At 43.0% G+C, this 17,129-nt stretch overlaps 1 protein-coding gene across 16 annotated transcripts in view; it reads left to right on the forward strand.

The window, feature by feature from the left end:
* Window positions 1-17,129, forward strand: part of RBFOX1 (RNA binding fox-1 homolog 1) — a 1,765,957-nt gene that overhangs the window by 1,096,010 nt on the left and 652,818 nt on the right. The gene's annotated exons all lie outside the window — the stretch shown is intronic.

Below are 17,129 nucleotides of genomic sequence, written 5' to 3' on the forward strand. Positions count from 1 at the left end.
CTCTAAGCTTCAGTGAGCTTCAGATTACCTGGCATCATCTTGTTAAAACATCTCTTTCTGCACTGTACTTTTCAGCTGTTGAAGTGGATCTACCACCTAGAGTCAGGGTTTTGCTTTTCCTAGTGTTTCTCAGGTTTGAACTTGAGTTATTTCTGTCAGTACATGGACGCTATCAGAAATATTTTGGATATCTGCAAAGACAATATAGCCAATTCCTTCCTTAGTTTTGTTCAGATGCCTTCTCTTCCTTGAAGAGTCTTCATAGGTGGTTGCAAGTTGTTGGTGTAGATCAGGGGTAGGCAAAGTCCAGCCCTTGGGCTGGATCTGGCCCATGGTGGACTCCATTTCCCAGCAGCCCTTGCCTGCATTGCTGCAGCTAGTTTCCATGTAGACCCCAGGAGCAGCAGTGCCATGGCAGTGTGGGGCCAGGGTTTCCATGGAGACCAGCCCAAGCAGCACTCTTCCCTGGCTCCAGATCATGCTGTCACTGCCACAAGATCCCGGCCCTGACCTCGGAGCAGCTCCCCACCTAGGTGTGTGCCCTGCCAGAGCTGCTTGGGCCAGTCTCCATGGAAACCCTGGCTCCATGCTGTCATGGCTCTACTACTCCTAGGGTCCCCATGGAAACCAGCCACAGAGATGCAGGCAGGGCCTACTAGGAAATGGGCTCTGGCCACTGGCCAGATCTGCCATTTTGCCCATCACTGGTGTAGATGATATAGCTGTCACTTAGAAGCTAACCACTTTCTTTTTAAAATCTATTCTGTCCTACCAACGATAGGGGTGGGTAATTATTCCTTATGCTGCTCAGAAACCCAGACAGATTATATTCTGCTTTTTCAGGCTCATGCTGTTCAATGATATGGCATGATATTTAATGTATGATCCCAATTAGTTTTGTATGTGATGGTGATCCACTTAGAATTCATTTTGCAAGGTTTAGTCATTTGGTTTGGACAAGAACAGTACTTCAGTCTTTTTAAGTCAGATTCCTCTTCCCAGAAATCCTTTTGGTGAAGAGCTCAATAACAGCTAAAGCAAACCCTGAAGCTACTAAGGATATGTGATATTTATGTATTAATGATTTTCTGAATCCTTCATCCCTTATTCACGGGATCAGTCCTTCTTTGCACAATTAGCTGTGTTTTTTCATCTATTTTTTAGCTAGTTTATCAGCAAAGAAATACAACATCTAAGTATTTCTAAAAGTTTCCTTTGAATATTTATAAAAGAGTAGATTGTCATCCTAATAATGTGCATACGGTAAAGGAAATAATTTATGCTGCAATAAGCTGTAATGTGTAATGCATTCAATAAGATAGTTTTAGCTCTCACAGTGTTTGAATGCTAACTTAAAATATACTTTAGTTCTGTACACATTATTGCCTTTACATCACATAATTTCCCATTATGCTTGTTGTAGTGTCTATTTATTCTTGTTAGTATAGTTACTTTGCCTTCTGATTATTCCTTATGATACTTACTATGTTATACAAGTAAATTAAATAAAATGTACTATGGCCACAGGAAAATAATATTTATCTAAATATTAAGTATAGATAAGGTATCTCTTGGGATTATTCCATAGCACATTCACAGAATTGAATTTCAGGGGTTTACCACATGTGCTCTTTTAGAAAATCATTTGCAAAAATTTTTCCTTTCAAATAAACTTGCAAAAACAGTTTCTGGGGCTATCACAAAGCCTTTTCTTCTCCTTTTGAAATGTACAGTGCCAATTAATTAGATTTCAAAAGCTAGTTAAAATATTGTTTTCAAAGCAAATATAACAAACTATCCTCTTTTCTTTAAATGCAGTACCTTGAAACTCTGTAAAGCTAAAGCATATCAATCTGCAAGTTTGCAGATGAAACCAAGCTCGGGGGAGTAGTAGATATGCTGGAGGTTAGAGCTAGGATTCAGAGAGACCTAGACAAATTGGAGGAGTGGAGCAAAAGAAATCTTATGAGGTTCAATAAGGACAAGTGCAAAGTCCTGCACTTAGGACAGAGCAATCCTTGCAACAGCATACTGGGCTCTCCAATTTGTCCACATTTTTTCTATAGAAGGGGCCCAAAACTGGACATAGTACTCCAGATATGTGGCCTTACCAGTACCAAATAGAGGAGAATAATCATTTCCCTCAATCTGCTGGTAATGCTCTTACTAATGCAGTTTAGTATGTCATTAGCTTTCTTCGCAACAGAGGCACACTGTTGGCTCATATTCAGCTTATAGTCCACTGGAACCGCCAGATACTTTTGCGCAGAACTGCTGTTTAGCCAGGCAGCCCCCAGCCTGTACTCGTGCATGGGATTGTTCCATCCTAAGTGTAGGACTTTGCACTTGTCCTTATTGAAACTCATGAGAATTCTTTTGCTCCAATCCTCCAATTTGTCTAGGTCTCTCTAAAGCCTAGCCCTACCCTCCAACTTATCTACTACTCCCCCCCAAGCTTGGTGTCATCTGTGAACTTGCTGAGGGCGTACTCCATCCCATTATCCAGATCATTGAATGAAGATAGTGAACAAAACCAGCCCCAGGACCAACTCTTCAAAAGTTCCCTTGGCAAATAAACTTTTGATATCACCTTAAAATGTTAACCCACGCACATTATCCTTCCCAGTGTGTGAGATCCAAAAGCAATGATCCTTAATATACAAACTGGAGTTGGCATGTAATCTTGAAAGAAGAAAGAAAAAGAAAGTGGAGGGACATTATTTACTGCATGTGATTCAGTCTAAAGGATATAGCACAGCAAAGGTCATTTGGGATTAAGCAGCAAAATATTTTGATATTGGTGGACATGCTCAGTGTTTTATCTTCAAGGTCTGTTGTTCGTAAATTAAATATGTTCTTGCTTTTGGTTCTACTGGGTTATCTGTAAAGGTTGCATATTACAAATAAATCATTTGTATTTTCCATTAAGTGCTCAGGTTTGCTTACATCCTTCTCTTAAGTTTGCACATTTAATAAATGAGCCAAAAACAGTAGATGTAATGCTATTTTGGGTGAATGGAAAATAAATACCTGTGCCCACTGAGTTGCAAATCTCTCAAGTTTATTTTAATATAATGTTATAATGAATGGATGTTAATGTCTCATAAAGTTTAAAAATAGTAAAAATGATTTTACTATATATCAGAGCAAGTTAGATTTTGCTTTATTTTGACCTCTTGATTCTGCACTAATAATCTATTATCATATAATCATACTTCATATTTACCTCTGAGAAGTTCAGACAGGAAGGTTATGCGGTTGCCCATTACTGAAATGAATTTCTTATCTATATACCAAGCTTATGGAAAAGATTCTTTGTTCTGTGAAGAGTCCCTTAGATGTTCTGTGTAATGGAACTATCCCTTAGTATATCTATCACTAGACAGCCTGCCCTCCTTCCATTTCTGGTATCCCTGAAGAAAATAGAGATTATGGGGTCATTATAGCAGACAGCAAGTTAAAAAATATCCATTTATATGTGATCTACCATTAGCAAACGTCTCTGATGACTTGTATATATACATCTCAATTTTTTTATACCATTAAGTTTGGCTCTATGAAAAGTACTTAAATGAGTTGGACCCAAAATTCCGGTACCAGCTGGCCAGTAATTTCTTCCTGTTCTCCAGATGGACCAACCTTTGCTTCTAATCCTAGAGTCTCCTATGATACCGGGACATAATATTTCCCTGTATCATAGCTGAACAGGTGGTCATTGAAGAACCCGGTGGCCTTTTTTTGTTGTTGTTTTTTAGGGGTAATGATACAAAACTTACAGAATATTTTTCTATATACTGAACTATACAAATATTTCCTAAATGTTTCCTTCCTCTAAGGCATGTGCCATTTATTGAGTAGATAATGGCATAATATGGTATGAATTGTCCAAATGAACTTAGTAGGTCCTGGAGAATATGTTCATGGCATTACTAGAAGTAAATTTCAAAGCCATCCCCAGTTCATTTAAAGTATTTAATAGACTTCAGGGCTGCAAGGGACCTCAGAAGATCATCAAGTCCAGCTCCCTCCCCCAGGGGCAAGAAGTCAGCTAGGGTCAAAGGGTCCCAGCAAGATAGGTGTCCAAATGTTTCTTAAAATAGACCAGAGTGTAGGTGCTTGCACCACCTCTGGAGGCAGTCTATTCCAGGCCCTGGGGACTCAGACAGTAAAGAAGTTTTTCCTTATGTCCAGCCTAAAATGGTCTTGGAGGAGTTTGTGACCATTTGACCTTGTCATTCCTTGGGGCGCTCTGGTGAACAGGCATTCCCCCAAATCCTGATGTACACCCCTTATACACTCATAGGTAGCCACTAGGTCACTCCTGAGCCTGCGCTTTTCCAGGCTGAAGAGTCCCATGGCTCTCAGTTTCTCATTATAAGGCCTATTCTCTTGCCCTCTGATCATGCATGTGGCTCTCCTCTGGACTCTCTCAAGCTTTTCCACATCCTTGTTATTTCATAGACATTAGGGCTGGAAGGGACCTCGGAAGATCATCGAGTCCAGCCCCCTGCCCAAAGGGCAGGAAGTCAGCTGGGGTCATAGGATCCAGCAAGATAAGCATCCAGTTTGCTCTTGAACATGTTCAATGTAGGCGCTTGAACCACCTCCGGTGGCAGGCTGTTCCAGACCTTGGGGGCTCAGACAGTAAAAAAATTCTTCCTTATGTCCAGCCTGAAACGGTCTTGTAGTAGTTTATGACCATTTGACCTAGTCGTCATCCCTTGGGGCACTCTGGTGAACAAACATTCCCCCAGATACTGGTGGTCACCCCTGATAAACTTATAGGTGGCCATCAGATCACCCCTGAGCCTGTGGTTTTCCAGGCTAAAGAGCCCCAGGGCTCTCAGCCTGTCATCGTAGGGTCTACTTCCCTGACCTCTGATCATGTGCGTGTCTCTTCTCTGGACTCTCTCAAGCTTCTCCACATCCTTTTTGAATTGTGGAGCCCAAAACTGGATGCAGTACTCCAGCTGTGGCCTCAACAACGCCAAGTACAAGGGGAGAATGACATCCCGGGATTTGCTTGAGAAGCATCTATGGATGCAAGCCAGCATTTTGGTTGCTTTACTAGCCGCAGCATCGCACTGCAGGCTCATGTTCATCTTGTGGTCAATAATGACCCCCAAGTCTCTTTCTTCCATAGTGCTAGCCAACATAGCACTGCCGAGCCTATAAGGATGCTGTGGGTTTTTCTTCCCAAGGTGGAGAACCTTGCATTTATGGGCGTTGAACACCATCAGATTCTCGTCCACCCACTTGCTGAGCCTGTCCAGGTCAGCCTGGATCACCCACCTGTCTTCTGGTGTGGATGCTTTGCCCCAAAGTTTGGTGTCATCGGCGAACTTGGCCAGTCCGCTTCTGATTCCAGTGTCCACATCATTAATGAAGATGTTGAACAGTATGGGTCCAAGGATAGAGCCTTGGGGGACCCCACTGGTCACAGGACACCATGATGAGTGACTTCCATCAATTACTACCCTCTGGGTCCGGCCCCAGAGCCAATTTTCCAGCCAGTGGATCATGGAGGACCCAAGGCGACAATTGGCCAGTTTCTCCAAGAGGCGATCATGGGAAACCAGATCGAAGGCTTTTTTGAAGTCAAGATATATGACATCAATCTCTTCTCCCTTTGTCCAGGTGATAGGTCTCCTGGTCGTAGAAGGAAATGAGATTGGTCAAGCAAGACCTACCCGCAACAAACCCGTGCTGGCTATCCCTTAAGATGTTGGCATCGGCCAGTCCATTAAGGATGGCCTCTTTAATAAACTTTTCTAAGATCTTCCCCGGGATAGAAGTCAGGCTGATGGGCCTATAGTTAGCCAGATCCACTTTCCTCCTTTTCTTGAAGATAGGCACCACATTGGCCTTCTTCCAGTCTTCGGGCACTACACCAGAGCGCCAAGAGTTTTCAAAGATCCACGCTAGAGGCTGGGCTATGATGCTTGCCAGCTCCTTGAGTACCCTGGGGGGAAGATTGTCAGGGCCGGCTGACTTGAAGGTATCCAGCTTCTCAAGATGTTCCTTCACAAAGTCAGCATTAATGGAGGGCAGGGGATCTCCATCACCCGGACTTCCCTGTCCTGTAACAGGCATGGGCGTCCCATGGGACTGATGAAAGACCGACGCAAAATACCTATTTAATAGGTTGGCTTTTTCCTGGGCATCAGTTGTCACTTGCCCCATCTGGTTCAGCAGGGGTCCAATGTTGCCCCTGCTTTTCCTCTGGCTCCCCACATATCTGAAAAAGGACTTTTTATTGTCCTTGATGCTCGAAGCTAGTTGGAGTTCAGTTGCAGCCTTGGCTTTCCTGGTATGCTCCCTACAGGACCGGACCAGTGCAGAATAATCCTCCTTGGAGGTGACTCCCATCCTCCATCCTTTGTAGGCCTTTCTTTTTAGCCTCAGGAGGTCTGCTAGGTCCCTGGAGAGCCAGGGGGGCTGCTGTGCCCTCTTGCTGCCTTTCCTCTGAGATGGAATAGACTTAGTTTGTGCATTGAGGATCTCTCCCTTGAGGAGCAACCACTCTTCTTGAACTCCCCTCTCCCCGTGGTCATGGTCCCTTAGGGCCTCACTGACAAGCCTCCTGAGCTTGTCAAAGTTGGCTTTCCTGAAGTCAAGGACTTCCGTGTTGCTGATTGATTTGCTAGCTTTTCGGCAGATGGTGAAGGTGATCAACTCGTGGTCGCTGTCACCCAGCTTCCCATCGATCACTACGTTGCCGACTAGGTCATCTCCAGTAGCCAGTACCAGGTCGAGCAGCGCTTTGCCTCTCGTTGGCCCATAGACTTCTTGAGTCAGGTAGAGGTCATCCATGCATGAGAGGAAGCTCTGTGACTGCTCAGATTTTGCTAAGCGATCCTCCCACAAGATGTCTGGGTAATTGAAGTCACCCATGACAACCATGGTCCTGGAGCATGCTGCCTCAGCCAGTTCCCGGGCAAACTCCTGGTCAAGCTCAGGACTTTGGGTGGGAGGTCTGTAGTAGACTCCCACCATTGTGTCCCCTGTGCCATGTTCCCCATGGATTTTAACCCAGAGGGTCTCCAGTCATCCACCTGGTCACCAATATCGGCTTGCAGGGATGTGTAGCTTTCCTTAACATAGAGAGCTACACCCCCACCCCTTTTATCTACACGATCCCTCCTGTACAGGCTATAGCCATCTATACCCGTGGTCCAGTCATGGGTGGAGTCCCACCAGGTCTCTGTTATCCCTATGACATCATAATTATTTGCATTGAGCAGGAGGATGAGCTCCTCCTGCTTATTCCCCAAGCTCCTGGCATTTGTGTACAGGCAGGGAAGTGTCCCCTGGGGGGCTCCTTCCTTGCCCACAGATTTTACCAGGGGTGGGGCAGGGGTGGGCTCCCTTAAGTGCCTTGACCCGCTGGCTTTGCAAGGATTGCTCAGCGGGCCAGCAATGGCGGTAGTCCCCCCGTCCCCCAGTGGGCTTAGTTGAAAGCCTGGTGGAGCAGGTCAGCCAGTCTGGCTGAGAAGAGCCTCCTCCCTAGGGGAGAGAGGTGGAGGCCAACTCTTCCCAGCAGCTCACTGCCTCTCTCGCCAAAGAGTGGGCTGTGGTCATGAAAGCCAAAGCCTTCCTCATGACACCAGTGCTGCAGTCATTTATTCTTCAGATGGAACAAGCTCCAAAATAAATATTTTTCTGGGAACACTCATGGAAGTGTCAGCATCCTTGAGACTGTAGCTAGTTCTGACCAAACTCCTTGGTGGCTGCTATGATAAAGTCAAACGGGGTAAGGAGAAGATTGCTCAGTATTGAAATTAGTGACTAAAGCAGGCAGACTTCAACAGTTTCTAGATAAATGTCGATATGTATTTAAAATAAGTTTTTGACTGGAGTTATGTTTTAAATTAAGTTGGATTTTTTATTTATTTGTTTACTTAGCTGGCAGATGGGTTGTGGGAGTTGTAAATTAAGACAGATAATCTATAATCTCTCTTTCCCCACACCCTTCTCTCAATTTGTGTATCTTTGATCTCATTCAGTTTTCTTCACACACTTCATTCCTTTCTTCAACTCTCTAATTTTCCATCATTCATAAAAAAAAACCAAAACATTGCTTCATTTCTGCATGCCTCTGACTAGCCCTGATCTCTTTGATTTTAGATGTTCTTCAGTTACATGGTTAAATGTTACCATGTTCAAACTGTTCAAACTGTTTTTAGAACACATCCTAAGTAGTTGACTAAAAATAATTTCCAAATTTTACATTTTCATAATATTGTGAGTGAAATTAGGCTTCCCACCAGATTTTTTTTCTCTTCATATTGTTCTATTAAGCTTGCCCTCAAATGTCCTTTGTCATCATTAGAGAATTGCTTTTTTATGTTGTTGCTGAGATGGACTGTGTCATATACTACATTTGTGGGAAAAGCTGCTTCCCCACAGCCACAGGTCCACTGGTCCTCATACTTCATGGGAGCCCCAGCCTTGCCCCAGCACCCTAGCCATGGGCTCCCCCTCTGCAACATACTTTTCAGGTGCCCCAGGCCACAGGCTCCCCCAGAACTATAGGCTGTTTTATGCTGTTTCTCCCTTACTGACCTGGAAGTGGAAGTTGGAGGTGAGAGGGGGAGGCTGGAGAACCCAGCTGCAGCAGCTAGAGCAATGGGAGGAGTGGTGCCTGAGTAAAAGCTGCAAATTAACTATTTTTAGGCTGTCTGTTGGACAGCCCTGCTATAAATGCTGGCATTAGAGCTAAATGTAGTAACTTCTTTCACCTGTCCTAAATGGAAAATAAGGAAAAGACAAATTATAAAGAAATAAAACCCAAACCTGTTCATAAGATTATAAAAGACCAAGATAGAGAAGTGTATAGGTGTTGGCCTTTAAACATTAGTTATCTCCATATTTGCACAGGTACGAGGCTGATGTTTAAGGGAGAGGGGTACATCTCATTGATATACACATTGTCATAAAAAGTGCAATGCTCATGTATATATGGGCTATAAAAAGTAGGTGAAAGGAAGACAAATTGGAAAGCTCGGCTGACGCTAACAGAATGAGGTTCAATTTGGACAAATGCAAGGTGCTATACCTTGGGAAGAACAGTCAAAAACACAAATACAAAATGGGTGATACGTGGCTGGATGACAGTACTAAGGAGAAATATCTGAGAATCTTGGTAGATCATGGACTCAATACAAGTCTGCAGTATGATGCAGTACACAAAGCAATTGTGGTTTTCGGGTGCATCAGTAGAAGCATTAGGTTCAAGATGTGGGAGATGAATAGTGCCTCTCTATTTGGCACTGGTTACGTCTTATCTACAGTACTGTGTTTAGTTCTGGGTTCCACATTTTTAAGAAGTTAGAAAGGGTTCAGAGGCAGGCAACAAGGATGATAAAGAACTGAGAAAGCAACTCATATGAGGAGAGGCTGAAAGTGATAGTCATGTTCAGCTCATGGAAAAGGTGTTTCAGGTGGGGACATAATAGTAGTCTTCAAATAATTGAGGAGCTGCCATAAAGAAGAAGGAAAGCATTTCTTCTCTCTTGTTGCATAGAATAGGATGTGGACCAGTGGCTTGAAGTTGCAATAAAGTAAGCTTAGATTGGATATCAAGAAAACATTCTTCACCTAGAATAGTGAGGTAGTAGAATATACCGCCTAGGGAAGTTATGGACTCACCATCCCTGAAGGTGCTCAAGAAGAGGTTGGCCAGCTACTGGTCAGGGATGATATAGGCATAGCTATGCCTGTGTTCTACCATGGGTATTTCTCATGCTTCTGGTGTTTACTGGTTGTCCCTGCCCCCCCCCCCCTTTTTTGCTACATGTGCCACGGTGCCTCAGATATTGGGTGTTGGCTGCAGCCATGGCTGGTGATTTTGACTGAGGTGTGCCAGTAATCCTGCTGGGACCAAAGCCGGAGGTTCCTGGCTAAAGGATCTTGCCCCTATGTTCAGGGTCAGACTGATCTCCATATTTGGGGTCAGGAAGGAATTTTACCCCATGGACTGTGAGGGTTTTTGCCTTTTCCTGTAGCAGGGGACATGACCCTCTACTTGACTAGGATCTCTCAAGTGTATATTAGCAACCTTCTATAGAAGCAGGACATTGGCTGCTGTGATTCCCCTGTTTTATTTGTGACTACTCAGGGTGTGATGTATCATACTGTCTCAAGGTTTATGGTAGCCAGGAAGAGTTTAGCCTGTGAATTGTATAAGATGATTGGATAAGGATTATCCTGTCTCCGACAGGGCAGGTTAGACTTGGTGACCTCTGGAGGGTCCCTTCCAACTCTGCTTCTTTATGATTTCTATGAAGTCATCAGATAATCAAGCTTTTAAAAATTCCATATCTTCTGTACCATAACATATACAAGAATGCAGTTTAGACCACTGTTGGTAGAAGTTTTGTAATTTTTTTTATATTTAAGTTAAATTCTTCCTGAGCTCTTCAGAATGAGTGTCTCAGATGAACCAGCTGGATTTTCTTTATGACTTCTGGAGCTACGTTTGCTTATTATTACTACAACTACTGTTGCTGTAGTATTACTTTCCTCCCCGCATCAAAACTAAAAACTCTATAATGCGCTATATACCAAAAGTATGAAATAAGAGTCCCTAGTTCTTTATAAATATGTTTAAAGAACCAACAGGTGAAAAGACATGAGAAAGACATGCTGGCAAAAAAAAATGGTAATAAAGCAGTACAGTAATTGTAGTAATTATAATAAGCAACAGTGGGTGCATCTACACATTCATTAATGCACCGTAATTATGGCACATTAAGTTTAATACCTGTTATAGCAGCTACTAATGTAATGCACTGTAATCAGCACTACTGCACATTAGCTTAAATGAATGCTTTTTGAGTGATGCTTAATGTGCATTGTACTAAAGCTACTGCACATTAGCACAGATAAATGCTCTTTGTGTGATGCTTAACGCGCATTAGATTAAAGCTACTGTGCATTAGCACAGCTTTTGCCAGCCATGCTAACGTGCACTAGAATTAGTTCAATGCACATGAAGCATTTCATGTAGATGCACCCAGTTAGATTACAATAGCATTCTGAAAGCTGACGGTTCTATGAAGTTTTTCCTTTTTACCTTGTTATATGTATTTATGCAAAATTTTGTAAGCTTTTTAAATTGAATAGTACAATAAGGCTAGGGACGGACATTATACATAAACCAGTTTAAGTGATCAGAAACTGGTTTAAACCTGTAACAGAATAGACATTCAGTGCACATAAACCAGTTTGAAAATGGCTGAAACCAGTTAGAGATAAATCTGGTTGAATGTAGTATCAAACTTAACTGATTTGGGTCAAACCAGTTTATGCAATGTCTGTCTCAGACCCCTTCCTGGTTTAAGATAAACCAGACTCCCCAGAACCCTGGCATGCTCTCTGGGTTGGGTGGGGCTCTTTGTTCCACAGCAGGGCTGGCCCCTGCCCTCTGCTCCCTCACTGGAGCTCTGGCAAAGATTTGCAGGAACAGAATGTCTGCCTGGTTTTTCACTGCTAAGCAGGGATTATTCCCCCAGCCCCTCTGCCTTATGCAGGCACCTCAGCATTAGCTAGCAGACCACATGCTAACTACAGTCTGTGCTGTGGGAAATGACAAAGGCAGACAGGTTTTTTGGAGCTAATCAACAGGTAGCTTAATGTCCTTCTTTGGAAAAGCTGTTTAAGAATAGGTTGAACTAATGGAGAGAGGCTTTGTTTTCTTAATGGCTTGATTAAACACTGAGTTAGGGGTGATAAACGTTCCCTGCTGGTCTGCTCAGGAGGCGGGGAATAATAAGAGTGCCCTGCTGGTGCCTGGTCATGCCCCCCTCAGCTCAGCCCTGTGGAAGCAAGGAGAGGGCTGCTCTAGCATCCCTCCCCTCCCCCAGCTTCTAGTCTGAGCCACTGCAGGCATGTGCCTGCATTTCTGGAATGAAAAGGGAATGTCTATCCACTTCCAAACCGGTTTAACCTAGGCAGGTTAGACTAACCTACAAACATTGAATCAATTCAGATTCAGGCTTTTTGAATGTCTGTTCCTAGCCTAAGAGATATTGGTGTTATGATTAAAGAGCATGTGTGTTTGCCAAGGAAATGGCTTGGATATGCAGGGGTTATCAAATGTGTGACCAGCAGTAGGAAAGAGGGATGGGACATGTGCAGTGTTGGATTAGGTACTTTTTATTCACTGTCTCTCTACCTTTATTTAGTCAAATTTGCTAAACAACAGTGACTTAGAAGTAGGGGCCCAAGTGTTGGCATTGGCCTGCGCAGTCATTTCACCTCTGTGCATCCATTACCTCATCTATACAAAAAGGATAATCTTAATTATTATTGTGAAGTGCTTCCATATCTTCTGAAAAAAGCCAAAAAAAAAGGTTATTGTCTTTTTGAAATTTTCCTTTTCTTTATTTTCTATTTAGGAAGAGTGGAAGACCCCCCCTCCACTTGGGTGCAGTTCAGAAGCTGCTTTCCCAAAGATGGGTGGGAGAGCAGGAGGTCTGGTCAGGCACAGGCCAAAAATATCGATACAATTGCATCATTGGAGTCCTTAGTTGTTTGACTGAAGCAAGGGTCTTCTTTGTGACCCTGCTTGGCTGTGCTTGCTTCCTGTGTATGAGGCTCCAAGCAGCCAGGTTTGAGCAGGGCAGCAGTGTGTCCAGTGCCATGGGCTGAATGCTAGAGTGTACAGAGGTAAAGCATACAGAAATAGGAATTTAGCTTCAGTGCTATCACTTAGAATATCCTGGTATTCAAGTTGTTATAATGATGAAGAGTTAATGGCACAGTTTTGGAAACTGTTACAATTGAAGCCTTTGATCTGGTATTCCCATGATCACCTCTTAGCAAAACTGGCCAACTGCGGCCTTGGGTCCACCACAATCCGCTGGCTGGGGAATTGGCTCCGTGATCGGACCCAGATGGTGGTGGTTGATGGAAGTTAATCATTGTGGTGCTCTGTGACCAGTGGGGTCCCCCAAGGCTCTGTCCTTGGACTCATTTTGTTCAACCCCTTCATTAATGATGTGGACATTGGAGTCAGAAGCGAACTGCCCAAGTTCGCCGATGACACCAAACTTTGGGATAAAGCATCCACACCTGAGGACAGGGGGGGAGAACCAGGCTGACCTTGACAGGCTCAGAAAATGGGTGGACAAGAACCTGATGGTGTTTAACACTGAAAAATGCAAGGTTCTCCACCTTGGGAAGAAAAACCTGCATCATACTTACAGGCTTGGTAGTGCTATGCTAACTAGCACTACAGATGAAAGGGACTTGGGGGTCATGACTGAACACAAGATGAACATGAGCCTTCAATGTGATGCTGCTGCTAGTAAAGCGAGGAAAACGCTGGCTTGCGTCCATAGATACTTCTCAAGCAAATCCCAGGATGTCATTCTCTCACTGTACTTGGCCTTGGTGAGGCCACAGCTGGAGTACTGCATCCAGTTTTGGGCTCCACAATTCAAAAAGGATGTGCAGAAACTTGAGAGAGTCCAGAGGCAAGCCATGCGCATGGTCAGAGGTCAGAAAAACAGACCTTATGATGAGAGGCTGAGAGCTATGGGACTTTTCAGCTTGGAAAAGCGCAGGCTCAGGGGTGATCTGATGGCTGCCTATAAGTTTTTATCAGGGGTGCCCACCAGGATCTGGGGGAACATCTGTTCATCAGAGTGCCCCAAAGGATGACAAGGTCAGATGGTCATAAATTCCTCCAAGACCGTTTCAGGCTGGACATAAGGATGAACTTTACTGTGCAAGCCCCCAAGATCTGGAATAGCCTGCCACTGGAGGTGGTTCAAGCACCTACTCTGAACGCCTTCAAGAGAAATGTGGATGTTTATCTTGCTGTGATCCTATGACCCCTTCTGACTTCCTGCCCCTGGGGCAGGGGACTGGACTCGGTGATCTTCCAAGGTCCCCTCCAGCCCTAATGTCTATGAAATTTATGAAATCTATGAAATAATTATGTGCAGTTGCAGTAGGCTGGGTCATATCGTACCTATAGTAAAGTTATCCATGCATCAATGTGTGCAGGATCAGAGTCTAAAACTGTAAGCATTTGGCATTGTATCTGACACCTAGTAAGTGAAAACTGTGATGGTTAAAATGCACACACTACTAAGCAACAAACTACATGCTAACAAAGCCAACAAGAAGAATAATTAAAAATAAACCCCACAAACTCACTGCCAACTTGTATTTTAAAAACTTACATTTTTTGAATAACATGAATAAATACACACAGATCTAAAATTAACTCTTGGGACTTAGATAAGTACATTTATAATGCAGTCTAATATAATTTTAAAGTAATTTATAAAGGGTATGAAGGCACCAAGTATGAAAAATGGAATCATTACTCTCGAAGACACAGTCACTTTAGCTGTATTTAATTTTACTCTTTGGGGGAAGATTTTCAGATAGAGTCATGATGAATTCCTTTCTTCTTCTTATGTGCCATGTTAGAGAGACTACAAACAGTATATGTACAGATATTTATTTTTGCTTTTGGTATTTACTTTCTGCCTCAGGGATTTGGTTGTTGCACCTCTTCTGTATATAACAGAAGTTATGCTTTTCATTTATTTGGACTTTTTTCCACATTACTAATGGACTGCTGAGTTTAGAATTTCACAAATATTTTCTTTTTTTCTAAAAGAAATTCTCCTTTTTCATCACGAGAAGCAGCTAGCAGATACAGTAGTGTGTAGTGATGTGCTCTGTTTTAGGCTTTAACCTTCTATTAGTGCTCACTTGACAAGCTGGAGTCAAATATAATCTGAACCTTTGAAAGTCTCTTGGAAAAGCATCTTCTTTCATTAGTGTCTTATGAATTATATTTGCCATGTGCCATATTATGGCGTGAAAAAAACTTCAGTTATTATGCTTACTAAGTGAATAATATTCAGGAAGGTGGATGATTACAATGATTTTGGATTTTTTTTCAGTTATCTTTACAAAGCCTCAGGAGGAAGTTAGCCCATGGCAAACAACACACACACAAACTCACTTTCTTGCTCTCTCTCACCACCATTACTACATAGCTATGTAGTTTATTGTACCTACTTGTTAAAATAAATAAATAAATAAAGGAGAACGATGGGGTCCTAAGAAAGAACATTTCTTGTGGAGTTCCCCTCGTGTGTTCCCCTTAGCAGGATGAGCTTACAGGGCAGCAAGGGATTACATACCTGTTAACTTTCAAGCCTGTTGAACCCAGGAAACTTCAAGGAACCCTCTGAATGAATGCAGTAGCAATGTTAAATTGGACTCTTGTCTCCATTGGGGGCCTACTCACCAGTTCTGCTCCCTCTCCTACATATTAGCAGTGTATCTTGGAAATGTGATGGAACAGAAATGTAACAGAAAGGTGAGGAGTATGTATCAGAATTGGTCTTAGCCATTTCCAACACCATCAGGATTAATTTCTTGCCTCTTGAAGAAGTGGAAGGAAACATCAGAATGCATTTAGCTAATTCCTAGCTATATGTGCTTATTTCTATTGTGTGCTGTGCATATATTCTGATGTGGCATTATATTACATACATGCAAACCATTTTATTTGAAACAAAAACCAAAATACCACCTATCCTTTTAAGTCAAGTTACATTGATGGATTTCCCTTGTTTATTTGACATTTTAGTACACAGAATTAAATTGAAGGAAAATAAAAACTTTCTACACTTTGTACATTCATTTACAACTGGAAGTGGATAAAAAGGAAGCTTACAAGAAGTGGAAGCTTGGACAGATGATTAGGGAGGAGTATAAGAATATTGTTTGGGCATGCAGAGATAAAATCAGGAAGGCCAAAGTGCAACTGGAGTTGCAGCTAGCAAGGGTTGTGAAAGAGTAACAAGAAAATTTTCTATAAGTATGTTAGCAACAAGAGGAAGGTCAGGGAATGTGTAGGTCCCCAAATGAATGGGGGAGACAATCTAATGACAGATAATGATAAGAAGGCTGAAGTACTCGATGCCTTCTTTACTTCAGACTTCACAGTCAAGGTCAGCTCCTATACTACTGCACCAGGCAGCACAGTTTGAGGAAAAGGTAAACAGCCCTCAGTAGTAAAACAACAGGTTAGGGATAATTTAGAAAAGCTGGACATGTACAAGTTTATGGGGCTGGATGGACTGCAGCTAAGGGTACTGAGGGAGTTGGCTGATGTGATTACAGAACCACTGACCATCATCTTTAAAAACTCATGGTGATTGGGAGAGTTACCAGATGATTGGAAAAGGGCAAATATAATGGTCATCTTTAAGAAAGGGAAGAAGGAAAATCCAGGGAATTACAGACCAGTCAGCCTCACCTCAGTCCCTGGAAAAATCATGGAGCAGGTTCTCAAGGAATCCATTTCTAAGTACTTGAAGAAGGAGATTAGAAACAGTCAGCATGGATTCACAAAGAGCAAGTCATGCCTGACCAAGCTGATTGCCTTCTATGATGAGATTACTGGCTCTGTGGATGTGGGGAAAGCAGTGGACATGATGTACTTGACTGTAGCAAGGCTTTTGATAATGTCTCCTACAGATTTCTTCCAAGCAAGCTAAGGGGAGTTATGGGTTGGATGAATGGACATAGAAAGCTGGCTGGATCATTGGTCTCAAGGTCTAGTTGGCAGTGAGTATTGAGTCAAGTACCTCAAGAGTTGTTCCTGGGGCTGGTTTTGTTCAATATCTTCATTAATGATCTGGAAAATGGGATGGAGTGCACCCTCAGAAAGTTTGCAGGTGACATCAAGCTGGGAGGAATAGTAGATACGCAGCTGGAGGGTAGAGCTAGGATACCAGTGACCTAGACAAACTGGAGGATTGGGCCAAAAGAAATCTCATGAGGTTCAGAAAGGACAAGTGTAAAGTCCTGCACTTAGGACAGAACAATCCCATGCACCACTACAGGCTTGGGACCAACGGGCTAAACAGTAGCCCTGCAGAAAAGAACATGGGAGTTACAGTGGACAATAAGCTGAATACGAGCCAACAGTGTGACTGTTACAAAGAAGGCTAACAGCATACTGGGCTGCATTAGTAAGAGTGTTGCCAGCAGATTGAGCAAAGTAATTATTCCCCTCTATCCTGCACTAGTGAGGCCGCCGGAGTACTATGTCTAATTTTGGGGCCCCCATTACAGAAAGGATGTGG

The sequence above is a fragment of the Alligator mississippiensis genome, chromosome 13 (assembly GCF_030867095.1).
Source record: "Alligator mississippiensis isolate rAllMis1 chromosome 13, rAllMis1, whole genome shotgun sequence".
NCBI classification, from domain to species: domain Eukaryota; kingdom Metazoa; phylum Chordata; order Crocodylia; family Alligatoridae; genus Alligator; species Alligator mississippiensis.